General features: G+C 37.8%; 1 long non-coding RNA gene across 2 annotated transcripts; it reads left to right on the top strand.

Moving 5' to 3' along the window:
* Positions 1 to 961: 961 nt before the first annotated feature.
* Positions 962 to 13,682, top strand: LOC138922924 (uncharacterized). 2 transcript variants are annotated; one of them, XR_011436038.1, is made up of 3 exons: positions 962 to 3,979; positions 11,455 to 12,472; positions 12,638 to 13,682. It is a non-coding gene; the product is annotated as an uncharacterized lncRNA (long non-coding RNA). The 2 variants fall into 2 exon arrangements; XR_011436039.1 differs by lacking the exons at positions 11,455 to 12,472; positions 12,638 to 13,682 and adding exons at positions 7,215 to 7,423; positions 10,812 to 11,442.
* The last annotated feature ends 1,112 nt before the right edge of the window (positions 13,683 to 14,794 follow it).

Consider the following 14,794-nt stretch of genomic DNA (forward strand, 5'->3'; position numbering starts at 1 on the left):
TCAGAGATACAGGTATTGAGACTTAGAAAGAGTAAGTGACTTGTCTCTAATAATAAGTGGTATAACTAGTACTTGAAAAGAAGCATTCTCATGCAAAAATCAAAATTAAAATTCTACTTGGCTAATAAAATCTCAAATATAAAACATAGTATCATATTTGACAGAGATGGTGGCTAAGGTTTTTTTTTCTTATAATTCTAAGTTCCTCATTTATTTTTATAGGCAAATGCTTTACCATCTTTCAGATAAGGGGTACAAAATATGGATATTCCAATATGGATATCCCATAGCTATTTCCCCCAAATTACCCCTTGGCAAGGAGCTAGAAGATTAAGCAATTTAGAGCAGAATTTGTAAAACTGTTTTTTCAGTTACTTTAAGATTCTAACAAAATTTGTGGGAATTTTCTCCTAAAAAGAATCACTCCTGTAAAGCCCAGCAAAGTGATCATTAGGGATATTGCATGAGGGAGCCTTTCCCTTACAGATTGCCTCCGTTTATTTGCCACTAGCAAGCTTCTACAACATTTTTTAACTTTTTTAACATTTTTGACAAGTTTTCTTTAAATGTGATCATGTTCCCCCCAAAAATGTGTAGCAGCTGAGAATTCTGCTCTCTCTACATATTAATGTACCAAAGGAAATATCTTGAAATACACATATATATGTATATAGGTATATACGTATATACAAATTAACATTGAACTCATCCTTTGTGTTCTTAAATATCTTAAAGAATTCATTAATTATATGCATGAATGGATTTTTTTGCAAGATAGTGAAGAATAGAAAATTACTTAGCTTTTGAATATAAAGCTTATAAAAAAATTATTTCCTATATTCCTATTCTTTGCATTTATCATATCAAGAGCTAAGCTTTGAGGACCTGATCATAGACAGAGTTTAGCATAAGGGAATTCCCAACCAGATAGTGAAAGAAAAGAAGGAAACACCACTGGTCCTGGTCCCAGGATTTTATGGAAGTAAGCCACATATATAAAAGCAAGAATCTAGGCAGATGTCTTAATCTGACTTGTGCAAATTTCAAACCTGTAATAAAAGTATTTTATATGTCTTTAGACACTGGATATCTGAGATTTATGAAGGAGATACTCCACACAATGCTCTTCTCCCACGGTCAGTGGGTTCCAGTAAAGAAAAGAGAGAGGATCAGCTTTGCTATCTGGGAAGAGGGATTAGCTGACACTCTTGAATATCTTTCATCTCCTTTCAGCATAGTGAGACCCAGAAATCTCCACGTGCTCTTTAGAGTCAATAGACGTAACCAAACTGAGAGCCAAGAAGACCTCAATAAATGTGCTATGGCTCAAAAGGTAAAAGTCACTGTTGAAATGGAGGCCGAAGGCAAGCCAGGCAAGAATCCAAATGCAGAACCTGGCAGACATTGAGAGATAAGGGCCAAGGGATGATGAGGCAGCAGCAAAGATTGCTAATAAGGACTACCAGCCTAAATTAATGTAAAAAGAGATGAGATCCAACATAAGGAAGCCGTAAACATGAGACACATCTACCAGCTGCACACCCAGGGATGGGATTGAGCCAAACCCTCTTTGGAGTACACCAGCTCAGGAGAACCTAGAGGCCACCTTATGCATCTGAAGATTCTCTATTTTCTTCATTGCCACATTCTCTTTCTATCTTAACAGTCTGAAGATTCTCTGTTTTCTTCATTGCCACATTCTCTTTCTATCTTAACAGCCTTTTTCAACTCTTCCACTCCATGAACACAGGACCAGGTAAAGGGAACACATAGTAAAAACACCGAAATTTCCTTGCATTTTCCAAGCAGAGATCGTGTATAAAACATTAAAATAAATCCAGTGGATTCTGTTGACTCTTTCAAAGTCCCCCAAAACTCCCATCCTATGCCTGCTACAGAAAACTACTTACGGGTAGAGAATTCAGAGCAAATAACAGATTAGTTAGAAAGAAATGAAGACACTAAACTTTTTCTTAATATCTGCTGTGGACTTTCTGTTTATGTTGCCCCAAAATTCATATGTCGAAACTTAATCCTCACTGTGAGGGTATTTGGAGGTGCCGGCTTTCAGAAGTAGTTAGCAATGCACTTAGTGCCCTCATCAAAGAGGCACCAGCGTGCTCCACCACGTGAGGTCACAGCAAGAAAACAGCCATCGAAGAAGCTGGGCCCTCACAAAACCCGGAATTGCCAACTCCTTCATCTTGGACTTCCTGGCACCCAGAACTGTGAGAAATAAATTTCTGTTGGTTATAAGCTGCTCAGTTTATGGCATTTTGTTATAGTGGCCTGAATGGACTAAGACAATGTCAGAATGCCAAATAAATTTTCAGATTTCACTGGATACCTAATTACTATATTATGCGGTTCTTACAAGGAAAAGTGGAATAAGAATATGCATGGAACTCTCTTTCTCTGCTACCAATACATATGATAAGATGATAGAGATTGCATCAATATAAGGTTTGATTAGTATACTTCCATTTTGTTCCTTTGATAGTCTCTAATTTTCAACTGGACCTTAGTCTGTGAGAATATGCAAATATATGTGGCTACTGAACAATTATGGTAAGGAACTTGTGAAGATGAAGTTATGACATAAAGCTACGAATAATTTAGTCTTATTATTTACAGAAATTATGAAACAATGACTTTTTTTAATAGTCACATTTTTACAGGTGTCTGGTGATATTTCATTGTGGTTTTTTTTTTTTTCAGGAAGATTAGCCCTGAGCTAACATCCACTGTCAACCCTCCTCTTTTTTGCTGAGGAAGGCTGGCCCTGAGCTAACATCCGTGCCCATCTTCCTCTACTTTATATGTGGGACACCTACACAGCATGGCTTTGCCAAGCAGTGCCATGTCCGCACCCGGGATCCGAGCCAGCGAACCCCAGGCCGCCGAAGTGGAATGTGGGCACTTAACTGCTGCACCACCGGGCCGGCCCCTCATTGTGGTTTTAATTTGCCTTTCTCTGATGCTTAGTGACATTGAGCACGTTTTCAGATACCTGTTGCCCATTTGTATGTCTTTTTTGGATAAATGTCTATTCAAGTCCTTTGCCCACTTTTAGTGAGAATATTGTTTTTATTATTGCTATTGAGTTATAGGAGCTCCTTATATATTTTGGATCTTAATCCTTTATCAGATATATAGTTTGCAAATATTTTCTCACATTCTATAGCTTGCCTTTCATTTTGTTGGCTATTAACTTTGCTGTGCAGAAGCTTTTTAGTTTGATATAGCCCCACATCTGTTTTTGCTTTTTGATTTCATATCCAAAAAGTAATTGCTAAGCCAAATGTCAAGAAGCTTTCTCCCCGTGTTTTCTTCTAGTTTTACAGCTCCAAGATTTTTGTTTAAGTCTTCGATCCATTTTGAGTTATTTTTGTGTATGGTGAAAGTTAAGGTTCCAATTTCGTTCTTTTTCATATAGATGTCCAGTGTTCCTGCCAGCATTTGTTGAAAAAACTATCCTTTCCCCATTGTGTATTCTTATTACCCATGTGGGCTCTCTTTTCTGTTCTATTGGTCTATATGTCTATCTTTATGCCAATACCATACTGTTTTAGTGTGTTGGCAAGGATGTGGAGAAACTGTAACCCTTGTACACTCTTGGTGAGAATAGAAATGGGACAGCCACCATGGAAACCAGTGTGGTGGGTCCTCAAAAGATTAAAAATAGAACTACCGTGTGATCCGGAAATCCCATTTCTGGGTATATGTCCAAAAGAATTGAAATCAGGATCTCAGAGGGATACCTGGACTCTTGTGTGATTGCAGCATTATTCATAAGACCCAAGATATGGAAGCAACATGAATGCCCATCAATGGATGAATGGATTAAGAAAACGTGGCATATACACACAATGGAATATTTTTCAGCCTTAAAAAAGAAGGAAATGCTGCCATATGGGACAAAAGGGATGATCCTGGAGGACATTATGCTAAGTGAAATAAACCAGCCACAGAAGAACAAGTAAGTACATTATTCCACTTACATGAGTTGTCTAAAATAGTCAAACTCATAGAAGCAGAGAGAAGAATGGTAGTTGCCAGAGGTTGGGGGAGGGGGAAATTGGAGCTGTTATTCAATAGGTGTAAAGTTTTCGTTACGCAAGATGAAGACGTTCTAGAGATTTGCTCTACAACATGGCGACCATGGTTAACAATACTGTGTTGTACACACGACAACTTATTAAGTAGATAGATCTCATATTAACTGTTGTTGCTACAATAAGAAAATTACACAATTGGGTACTAGCTAAACTTCAATAAGTATCTAAATTGATGTCCACAGCTCCAATAAATTTTCTTCCAACAAAATGCTCAAGAAACATCATTAAAAATAACTTTTAAGGGTACTCTTCCACTCGGTCTAAATTAGGACATTCATGAATTAATGATAATTCATTTGTAGATTTTCCAAAATGTCATTTTGAGGTGTGTTTTCCTTATGCTGATTATCATAAGATAAAGATTTTCTATAGGTAAACTACTGTTTAAGTACTTTATATGCATTAAATAAAAACTATCATGAAGTAGATACTATTATAAGGCCAGTTTCAAAAGTGAAGTAACTGATGCACAGAGGGGTTAAGCAGCTTGCCCGAGGTTACATTGCTAAGACACAGAAGATCCACACAGTGTGGCTTCAAATTCTGTATTATTTAAAATTATGTTACATTGCCTCTGCCATTATATTTTGAAATATAACTCTTGCTGTCACTTCCTCAACAGTTAGCTAGTATCCTACTCTTCATAACCACCCAAAATTTTAGGGTATTATGGTTATACTTCTCCGGAAATGTAGTGCAACATGCAGCTCAGTCTAAACAAAACATTCAAAATCTCATCTCCTGAGAATGATTACTTATTCAGGTATGATGCATGACAAAATTGAGAAAATGAAACATGAGAAGATATTTTGAGAGAACTTCTGAAAAGAAGTTTCCTCAGTTTTTAAGAGTTTCCCAAAGCAAAACTGTATTTCTTCCCTTAGTAAGATTGCCAGATTTAGCAAGTAAAATACAGGATGACCAGTTAAATTTGAATTTTAGGTAAACAATGAATAATTTTTCATAAGACATACTTATACCAAAAAAAATGCTGTTTATCAGAAATTCAAATTTAACTGGGTGCTCTGAATTTCATCTGGCAATCTTACTCTTTAGTTCATTACAGAATAATGAAGATCTGGGAACTCTTGGCAGACATCTTGTAATCATAACGGTAAGTCAGTCTTCAGACGAAATGTCAGCTAGTAAAAGAGAGAGATGGAAACAAACAAGATAACGATGACATACTTTAACTGTTGAAACAAAACAAGCCCGAAGCCAACCTTACTTCATATTTTTCACTAATATGGCCAATATATTCCATTAGTGTTTTAGCTAGGCTAACTTGAGCACTATGTTACTATAATAAAATATACCTACTGTGATACACACAAAAGAATTATCATGGATTGTGATTGATCTAATAAAGTTGTTCTGTTCTCCTGAACATGCTTCAGCTAGTCAAAGTTTACACTCTCCATACATGCAAAGAGAAGTGACTTGGGATCTACAGACAGGTTACATCATATAATATAATTCCTTTGCTTTATTTGGCTCCTAAAACTTGAAAGTTCAAGACAGAAGGCCAAAGGCGTAATAAGAACTCTATTTATACCATGCAGGGAACATCACGAATCAGTACCAAGGCCAGCAATATTCAAACATCATATCTTGATGTTAGAATAGTGTACAATTTGTTCCATCACTGCACATGACTGATGTTGTGTTTTGGTTGTTGTCATTGCTCTTTCCCTCAAATCACCTCTTGGCTCTGTATCTCTATGTTGTGTTAGATCTATTATTCAACTCCTATCTTTATTATCAGCTCATTATCTCACTGATGGCATGATGTTTCCCTGGTGACGCTGGAATGGGCCTGCATAAAGATGTTCACACACTTGGGTTTTGGTTATAATTAGAAAAACTTGACACCAGTATCCCCCAGAAACAGTGATAACCACTCTTTTATATGTGTGAGATGTGTTTCAGTGGAGGAATGTTAGAGATAATAGAGATGACTACTTAGTAATAAGTAGCTTGAGTAAGGAAACTCGGGTGAATATTTATTTTATTCAAATAGCCAGCTTTGTCTTTATATATTTTCAAAGTAGACAGCATAAAAAAAGACTAGCAAAAAAGTGTAACCAATCACATATCTTTTCTTCAAATGCAATCCTATTTTTCTCTTGTATTTACTAATATATATATATGTATATAGATATGTATATTGTCCCACTATCAGCCCATTTATTATCTTTCCCCTATAGGAATTCATATCTCATTGTCTTTCCCCTATAGGAATTCATATTAGTTGGCTGTTTTCAGGAACACTTCTCTAAAACTAGATTTAAACCCTGACAATCTCCTCTACTCTATATCGAAAAATGTTTTCTAGTTGCTCGCTTTTCTTGACCTAAAAATCAAATTTTATTTTGAACTTGTTATCACTCAATACTGACTTATTCCTAGGTCATTTTCGTAGTATTTGTATTTTCCTCTTCAGCTTCTCCTTTACGTTAGTGAACATATATTCACCAAATGCTTATATGTCTGGTTACTCTTTCAATTGTGAAAAATAACATATTTCCATGGACTTTCTTTACACAGAATCTGAAAAGAATTCTTGTACATTTGTGGTAGATTTTATTATTCTTTTTTTCCTCTCATAAGAGTATATGTAATCAGTATTAAGGTACATCAAATAATCCAAAACCTGAGATTAAATGGTTAGTAAATATACTTGAGCTAGACAAGCACAGAGCTATTGCCAACAACAAGAACATAGTAAGATCCAATTCAGTTCTTAGAAGCAATACAAATGAGCATTTTACAAGGGTAAATAAATAATGAGATGTACCCATATATTGATTTTTTAAAATTTTCCTACGAAGGAAACTTACTAACATTAAGATGTACCCATATATTCATTTTTAAAATTTTCCTACAAAGGAAACTTACTAACATTAAATATGTACCCCAGAGTACTGTGTGCATATGTATGTAGGTATCCACATACACACTATGCACCACACACCTACACACACATACATATGCGTACATACACACTTTGTATATATACCTAGCAGACAAATATATATATGTACACATGAATGAAAATATATACATATAAATTTATTATTATTATTTTTGAGGCAGATGTGCTAACATCTGCTACTAATCCTCCTCTTTTTGCTGATGAAGACTGGCCCTGAGCTAACATCCATGCCCATCTTCTTCTACTTTATATGTGGGACGCCTACCACAGCGTGGCTTGCCAAGCAGTGCCACGTCCACACCCAGGATCCCAACCTGTGAACCCCGGGCTGCCAAAGCGGAACGTGTGAACTTCACCGCTGTGCCATCAGGTCTGTCCTATATATCTAAATTTGACGCATAGTATTATGTTGAAAATTATTAACCTAGCATCAATTTTATCATGAGAAAGGTATTGAAAGCAACATTTTATTGGAAACTAGTTGAAAAATTATGAAAACTTCAGGAAGAATAGCCACTGCAATGATGAAAATGATGACCTTTAACATTCATTTAAAAGAACAGCCTTAGTTTAGGCTTGTTTGAAAATATATACATATATATATATATATATATATATATATATCAGAAAGGGCATATTGTTTGGTGAGATATTCTTCAGTGATATCTGCTTTTTTGCAGAGGAAAAATGTTAAATAGACTCTAATTCATAAAGACAAAACTGTGTCATGGGAATTAGGAATATTTATCTTGCTGCTCCCCATATGAACTTTCTGAATATTCCAGGAAGACAGAAACTTTTAGAAAGAAGAATGACAACTAAAAATAAAACAAATTAATATATATGTGTGTTAATATATATTATATATATATATGTACGTATAAAGTAGGTAAGAAAAGGATTAATAAACCATTAATATATGTCAAAGAGAGAACACTGCCTTAAAGATCTTGCCACAAAGGAAGTATGGCTGCATATTATTGTGAATTTAAAAAAAATAATAATGAAGCAATTATCTTTATAGAAGCGAATGAGTGGCTCACAGAAAAAATCTAGGAAAGGAATAACAAAATGAAATAGAATAATTCAAGAACAAATGTTGAAGAGTAAAATAAGGCCATCACAGAAAGGAAGGTCAAATCAGAAGTATGAGTAACAGAATAATCACTAATGAAAATAAGGCAAGTGCTTGAATAGTAGAGCCAAGGAAAGCATACACAATTAAGGTGAAATGAACAAAATATTAACATGAGTAGAAAGAAAATGGTAAACTGGCAAAGGGATATCAGCATGCACATTATTGGCACCTTTTAAGGAAAGAACTGTAATAATTAAACAAAAAATATAACCAGATATAAAAATCTAAGAAGCCTGAATTAAAAAGTTGAAAATGCACAATGTGTTCCAAGGAAAATAGAGGAGCAACTTCTATGAAAATTAAATATTTATACATCTTTCATTCCATCAATTCTTTTCTTAAGAACTGTCTGCTGGAAATAAAATGAATATATATAAAGATAAATGATAAGTATATTTTTGAAATATTGGAGTCAAAGTGACTAGAATCAAAGTGACTATTAATCAATAAGGAATAGCACAAATTTTTGTGTTTCAAATATTTGAAAATGATAAATTAGCTCTACACCAGATAACGTTTAGAGATCTTCACCAGATATTGCTGAAGGGGAAAAGCTTGATTTAAAATAGTTTGTAATATCTTATTTTTATAGAAGTAACAATAAACTAAGAAATGAACATGCTCTATATGTGTAGGATTTTTCCCCTTTACTCTTCCCTCTGTTTTGTATATTTTCTAGAATAAACCTTTACTTTTGATAAAGATAAAAAGTTATTTTTGAAAATATAATAACTTTCAATTTTTGTGCATGCATACACATTTATAGAGAAATATACTAACCAATTTTCTTTGTATTATTAAATATACCTACTTTTAGCAAGAAATTCGAGTCCTTTTCTTAAAAATTCTCTTTAAAAAATAAAAATTCTAAGAAGTACTGCATTGAGGAAATATATTCTCTGAAGGCAGAGATCCAAATTTGGATAATCCCTCAGTGTATGATAGGGAACTTTTACTACTTATTCTCAACACTAAACAGTTTCTACTCATTAATAAAGTGAAATTGAAAGTTATTCCAGTACTTTGTGAAAGTACAAGTAATGTATAAGCAAAAGAGGAGAATAAAAATTTGGAAAAATCATTTAATATCAGTAATACCAGATTAATCTGGTTTTAATTTTTTAAAACCTTTCTGATGTTAAAAGATGGCTAAATAGAAGCTGCAATCTTTTCAGAAAGATTCAGAGTTAATGGGATTCTGAGGTACACCTGTTGGGATGAACAAGGCTTTTTAGTGGAGGTGATATCCTAAAGTTGAAAGTCTGCATTTGACTTCAGTTCACCTTTCATTATTTTCTCCCTAGTTACTTTTTAACTAACCTAATGAAACAATCTATAAACAAGGAGCATTTATAAATCATGGGTAATTAACATAGGTCATGAGTTAATAGCAAGAAATAACCATCATTTAAATATTTACTTCTGTTGTAAAGGCAGGAAGATCAGGGAAATGAAAATCAAAACTACACTGAGATATCACCTTACACCTGTTAGAATATCCAAAACCAAGAGTGACAAATGTTGGAGAGGCTGTGGAGAAAGAGGAACGCTCATATACTGTTGGTGGGAATGCAAACTGCTGCAGCCACTATGGAAAACATTATGGAGATTTCTCAAAAAGTTAAGAATAGAAATACCTTATGGCCCAGCCATGCCACTACTGGGTATCTATCCAAAGAACTTGAAATCAGCAATTCCAAAAGTCCCATTCACCCCTATGTTCACCGCAGCATTATTCACAATAGCCAAGTCATGGAACCAACCTAAGTGCCAAGCAACTGATGGTTGGATAAAGAAGATATGATATGAGATATATATATATACAATGGAATACTACTCAGCCATAAAAAAGAACAAAGTCGTCCCATTCACAACAACATGGATAGACCTTGAGGGTATTATGTGGAGTGAAATAAGCCAGACAGAGAAGGATGAACTCTGTATGACTCCACTCATAGGTGGTAGTTAACATAAAGACAAAGAGAACTGATCGGTAGTTACCAGGGGAAAGTGGGGTGGGGGGAGGGCACTAAGGGTGAAGTGGTGTACCTACAACATGACTAACAATAATGCACAACTGAAATTTCACAAGGTTGTTAATTATCATAATCTTAATAAAAAAAGTTAGGAATCATTACTCTGGTCATTTTCCTCATTTTATAAATGACTCACAGGGGCCACACCCATGGCCGAGTTGTTGAAGTTCCACGTGCTCTGCTTCAGCAGCCTAGGCTCAGGGGTTTGGATGCTGGGTGTAGACCCACACCACTCGTCAGCCATGCTGTGGTGGTGACCCACATACGAAATAGAGGAAGACTGGCACAGATGTTAGCTCAGGGCTAATATTCCTCAAGCAAAAAGAGGAAGATTGGCAACAGATGTTAGATTAGGGTGAATCTTCCTTGGCAAAAAAGAAATTAATAAAAGACCCATTTATAGTGTATCTACAAGCACATATATGAGATGGATCCCTGTCCTCACCCTCACGAGAGTCCTTTGCAAGAAGCTGGCAAGAAACTTGGTTTCCTGCCAAATGTGCCGTGATTAGGATAAAAATAAAACACAGGAGACAGCAGAGCACAGGTAACTGGAAGGCTGACAGTTTTGTTTTCGTTTTTAGGCAAGAAAAACTATTTAAAGATGAAGAAATAGGGCAGAAAAAAATCCACTGACATGCTCCTATGAAAGAAACAGGATGACCTTCTAAAAGAAAACAATGTCTAGGTCAATGTTGCCTGATACCTAAGACTGTTTTCCCTTAAAAATAATCTTTGGGGTCCATTGCCAGTAACATGGGGGCCAAAATCACCTGCAGGTCCTCCCACAGGGCGACACACTTAGAAATAAGGATTAAAAAACAGCAGCCTGTTAACCATACAGCTGAGTTTGCAAGTAACTGAAGAAACTCCTAGGGGTCCACGCCCAGAGCATTTAGCGGAGGTGGAGTTCAGCAGCTCTGAGGCTGTGCCGCGGTGGCTTGGTCATCTCCCTAGTGAGGTGCTTAGGTTCTGGTGGCCACGTGGAGGCAGGAGACAGAGCCTTGGACCTCAGTAGGGCCGGGGGTTGGAATCAAGACCCCTGCAGAAAGTCGGAGCCTTCACAGGCCCACAGCTTCAGTGAGGGCGAGATAGACGAGAACCGGCTCAGGAGCGTGGAGACAGCCTGGGCCTGGGGAGTCAGAGGGAAAGGTCCCCCATGAGGACGGGGAGCTCCAAGCCTGCTTGCACGCGGGCCTGGGCCTCAGGATGTGTCTCTCCTGCAAGGTCCAGTGATCCTCCAGGTCAAAGTCAGCATGAAGGACCCCTCGCTGTTGGTCTCCCTCAAATCCCGCCAGAAGCAACAAAGACGCCTCCAGAGAGACATCTTTCCCGCAGGATCCCCACAGGCAAAGCCGCCCTGAGCACGATGCACAAGAAAAACTCACAGAGCACACGACAGCGCCACCACAAGCCCCTGTGAGAACCAGCAGCCGCATTCGACGCCAGCCCTTCAGAAGGTGGAATCACCTGACACACAGGCTAAAACGGCCGTGTTAAAACGATTAAAAGCGTGGAGAAAACAGGAGGAAAGAACAGACTTTTGTTTTTAAAAAGACCAAGTAGTTTTGAAAGAGAATTCCAGAAATAAAAAAAATGTTTAATATTAAAAACTCAATGGACAGGTTAAACCACAGATTGAGCACAGCTAAGGAGAAAAGTGGTGAAATGGAATACGGACACAGAACACAGCACAGAGAGAGAAACAGAAATAGGAAAGAGAGGGAAAGAGACACAGAGAGCTAAGGGAAAAAAGTCACCTTCACGGAAGCAGTGGGGAGAGTGTTCCCAGACAGATGGAGTGCGATGCGAATGCTCAGCTCAGGAAGTGAGTCCTGAGCAGGAAGAACACAGCTGCCTTCACACCCAAGGCACTTAGGTGAGTCACCAGAACACCAGCACAAGTGATCACAGCAAGAACACAGCATCTCCTATGTGCTCAACGCTTTACTCAAAGATCATCCTTTTAATATATTGGCCTATTTCCTTCCAGTCTTTCATCTATGCATGTTTAGTACACATACAAAAATTTCAGGGGAAAATCAGATTGATACAGTACATATAATTTTGTATGTACTTTTTTTACTCAGCGTTTTCCCATGAGCATTTTCGCAGGTCATTACGCAGCAGCAGCAGAACTGCATCAATAAGAGTGAAGACTTGAGTTGTGGTTACGAACGTGGGATGTGAAGTCAAGTGTTCTGTGTCTGAGTCCAAGCTCACGACACCAGTTGTGTGACCTTGGGTAAGTTACTCATCCTCTCTCTGCTCCCATTTTCTCATCTGTAAGTTAGTGTGAGTTGCTATTTACTAAGCTATCTGCCAGGCACTGTGCTAAAAACTTGAATAATCCCATTTGATTTTCACAAAACCCCTATGGATTACATGTGTTATTGGCCTTATTTTACAGACGAGAGAACTGGGCCTTAGAAAGAATGTGAAGTGATTTGCCCCAAATCACACGGCCGCTGATGGTGCTTCGACTTGAATGCAGATGTGTCTGCAAAACCTGCGCCTTTGATGCCACACTCTTCTTCCATACGTTTGAAGAGGCTCAGAGTACGCACAGACCGTAAAGCTGACGACAAGAGGCCCTGAGTGCTGCACGTCTCCAATTATTTCCTATCACACACAGCCCAGGAAGAACATCTTTGCCCATCAAACTCTGTGTGCACCTCAGGTCATGCCTGCAGGGTGGTTACTCTGAAGTGGACTCACTGAGTTGAAAGGTGTGAACATCTTAAGGCTCTTAATCCATGCTAGCACACAGCTTTCCAGAAGCGACGAAACCATTTACAAACCCAGTGGCAGTTTAGGAGCGTAAAACTGATTTATTCTGTTATTCACCTATTTAAATGCTTTGCCCAAGTTTCTTTAGATGTTCATTTGTCTAATTTGTATGTTGTATAGTTATATATTATGTTACATTATACATTATGGTATATGTATTATATGTTATGTGTGCATGTATGCATATATGTTATATATAATATAAGTTCTCTATTATGTTTTATATAGTTATATAGTATACGTTTTAGCCAGTTTTATCAGGAATATGTTTAATAAACTTTGATTTTAGAACAGCTCTGGAGTTGCAGGAAAGTTGGGAGATAGTAGAGAGAGCTGTCACATGCCCCACACCCAGTTTCCGCGCTGTGAACACCTTCCGTGGGATGGCACATTTGCCGATATTAATGAACCAGTACTGACGCCCTATTTCCAGCTACAGTCCACACGTCACTCTATTTCCGTGTTCCCACCTATGGCCCTCACTGTCCCAGGGTCCCACCCCGGATGCCGTCACACGGTTAGCCGCCAGGGCTCTCTGGGCTCCTCTGGCTGAGGCAGGTTTTGCCTAACATTCATTTTTGCAAATCTTTCTTCCAATTTATAATTTCCCTTTCTCATTTATGTGTGCTGTTTCCTGATGTATATGAAAAATAAACTCTATATTCAAATGGATCAGTATTTTGTTCTGTGGTATCTTCTGCTGTATTTATTCTTAGAACGTTCTTCCCTACATCAGAATGGCAGAAATGTTTACCTATAGAGATTCTCACTGTTTCACGTTTTCACTTTTTATGTATATCTAATTCACCAAACCATATGGGATTTATTTTGGAATATGGTATGAGGGGGGTCTGATTTGCTCTTTTCCAAATAGTTACCATTCCTCTGAGCACCACCTCTTACAGAGTCCTTCCTTTGCCCCTTGATGTGTGACCCTCTGTTCCCTGTGAACGTTTGCTTCTGGGCTGCCCGCTCTTTCCCACGGCTATGCCGACCAGGCACCCCAGTGTGCTCAGGACTGTGTCAGTTTTAGCGCTGGCAGCCCCGGTCCTGGGCACCCTCAGTCCCGGGCAAACTGGGACAGTTGGTCACCCACCCACGACCCAGCCTTGCACCACTGCCATGCTGTCCTGCTTACTGTTGTACGCCTTTTGTGGTCCCCCAAAGTGGGCTGTTTCTCTTCCGTGAAATACAGAATATTTACCAAATTGCAACATAAAAATCCTATGGGAGCTGCAATACAGGGAAAAATAATTTGAGAGCAGACAGTGTTGCAGTATCGAGTCTCCTCCTGGGAACACGCAATGCCTCTGTCCAGCCTTCTTTATGTTTCTCAGTAAGACGCAAAGTTCTCTATATACAGGCCTCTACATCCACCTCATTCCCGGGAAACCTAAAAGTTTACACTGCTATATTAAATGGCAACTTTTCCCCCATATTTCCTAAATAATTTTTAAAATATTCCATGTATATTCACACAGTTTTTCCTAGATGCACCAGTGTGAATATGCGCGTGCTTTATTGATCAACCACAGCCTTTTTTTCTTTTGCTTTTTGCTGGGTTACCCTAAGTCTTCTCCACTTCTACCCCCGCCCCACATCTCAACAAGCTAGTGGGTATCTTTTTATTTTCCCCATACGTAGATACGCCTAGATAGACAGATGGATAGATAGGTAGATACATAAAGTAGGTATGTTTTTTGGATCATTGACTGTTTGGAAAAATGAGATGATGTTACATGCATCTTTCAAATCTTTAATGCATCTCGCCCGATTG

The sequence above is a fragment of the Equus caballus genome, unplaced genomic scaffold, assembly GCF_041296265.1.
Source record: "Equus caballus isolate H_3958 breed thoroughbred unplaced genomic scaffold, TB-T2T haplotype1-0000019, whole genome shotgun sequence".
In the NCBI taxonomy this organism is placed as follows: Eukaryota; Metazoa; Chordata; class Mammalia; order Perissodactyla; family Equidae; genus Equus; species Equus caballus.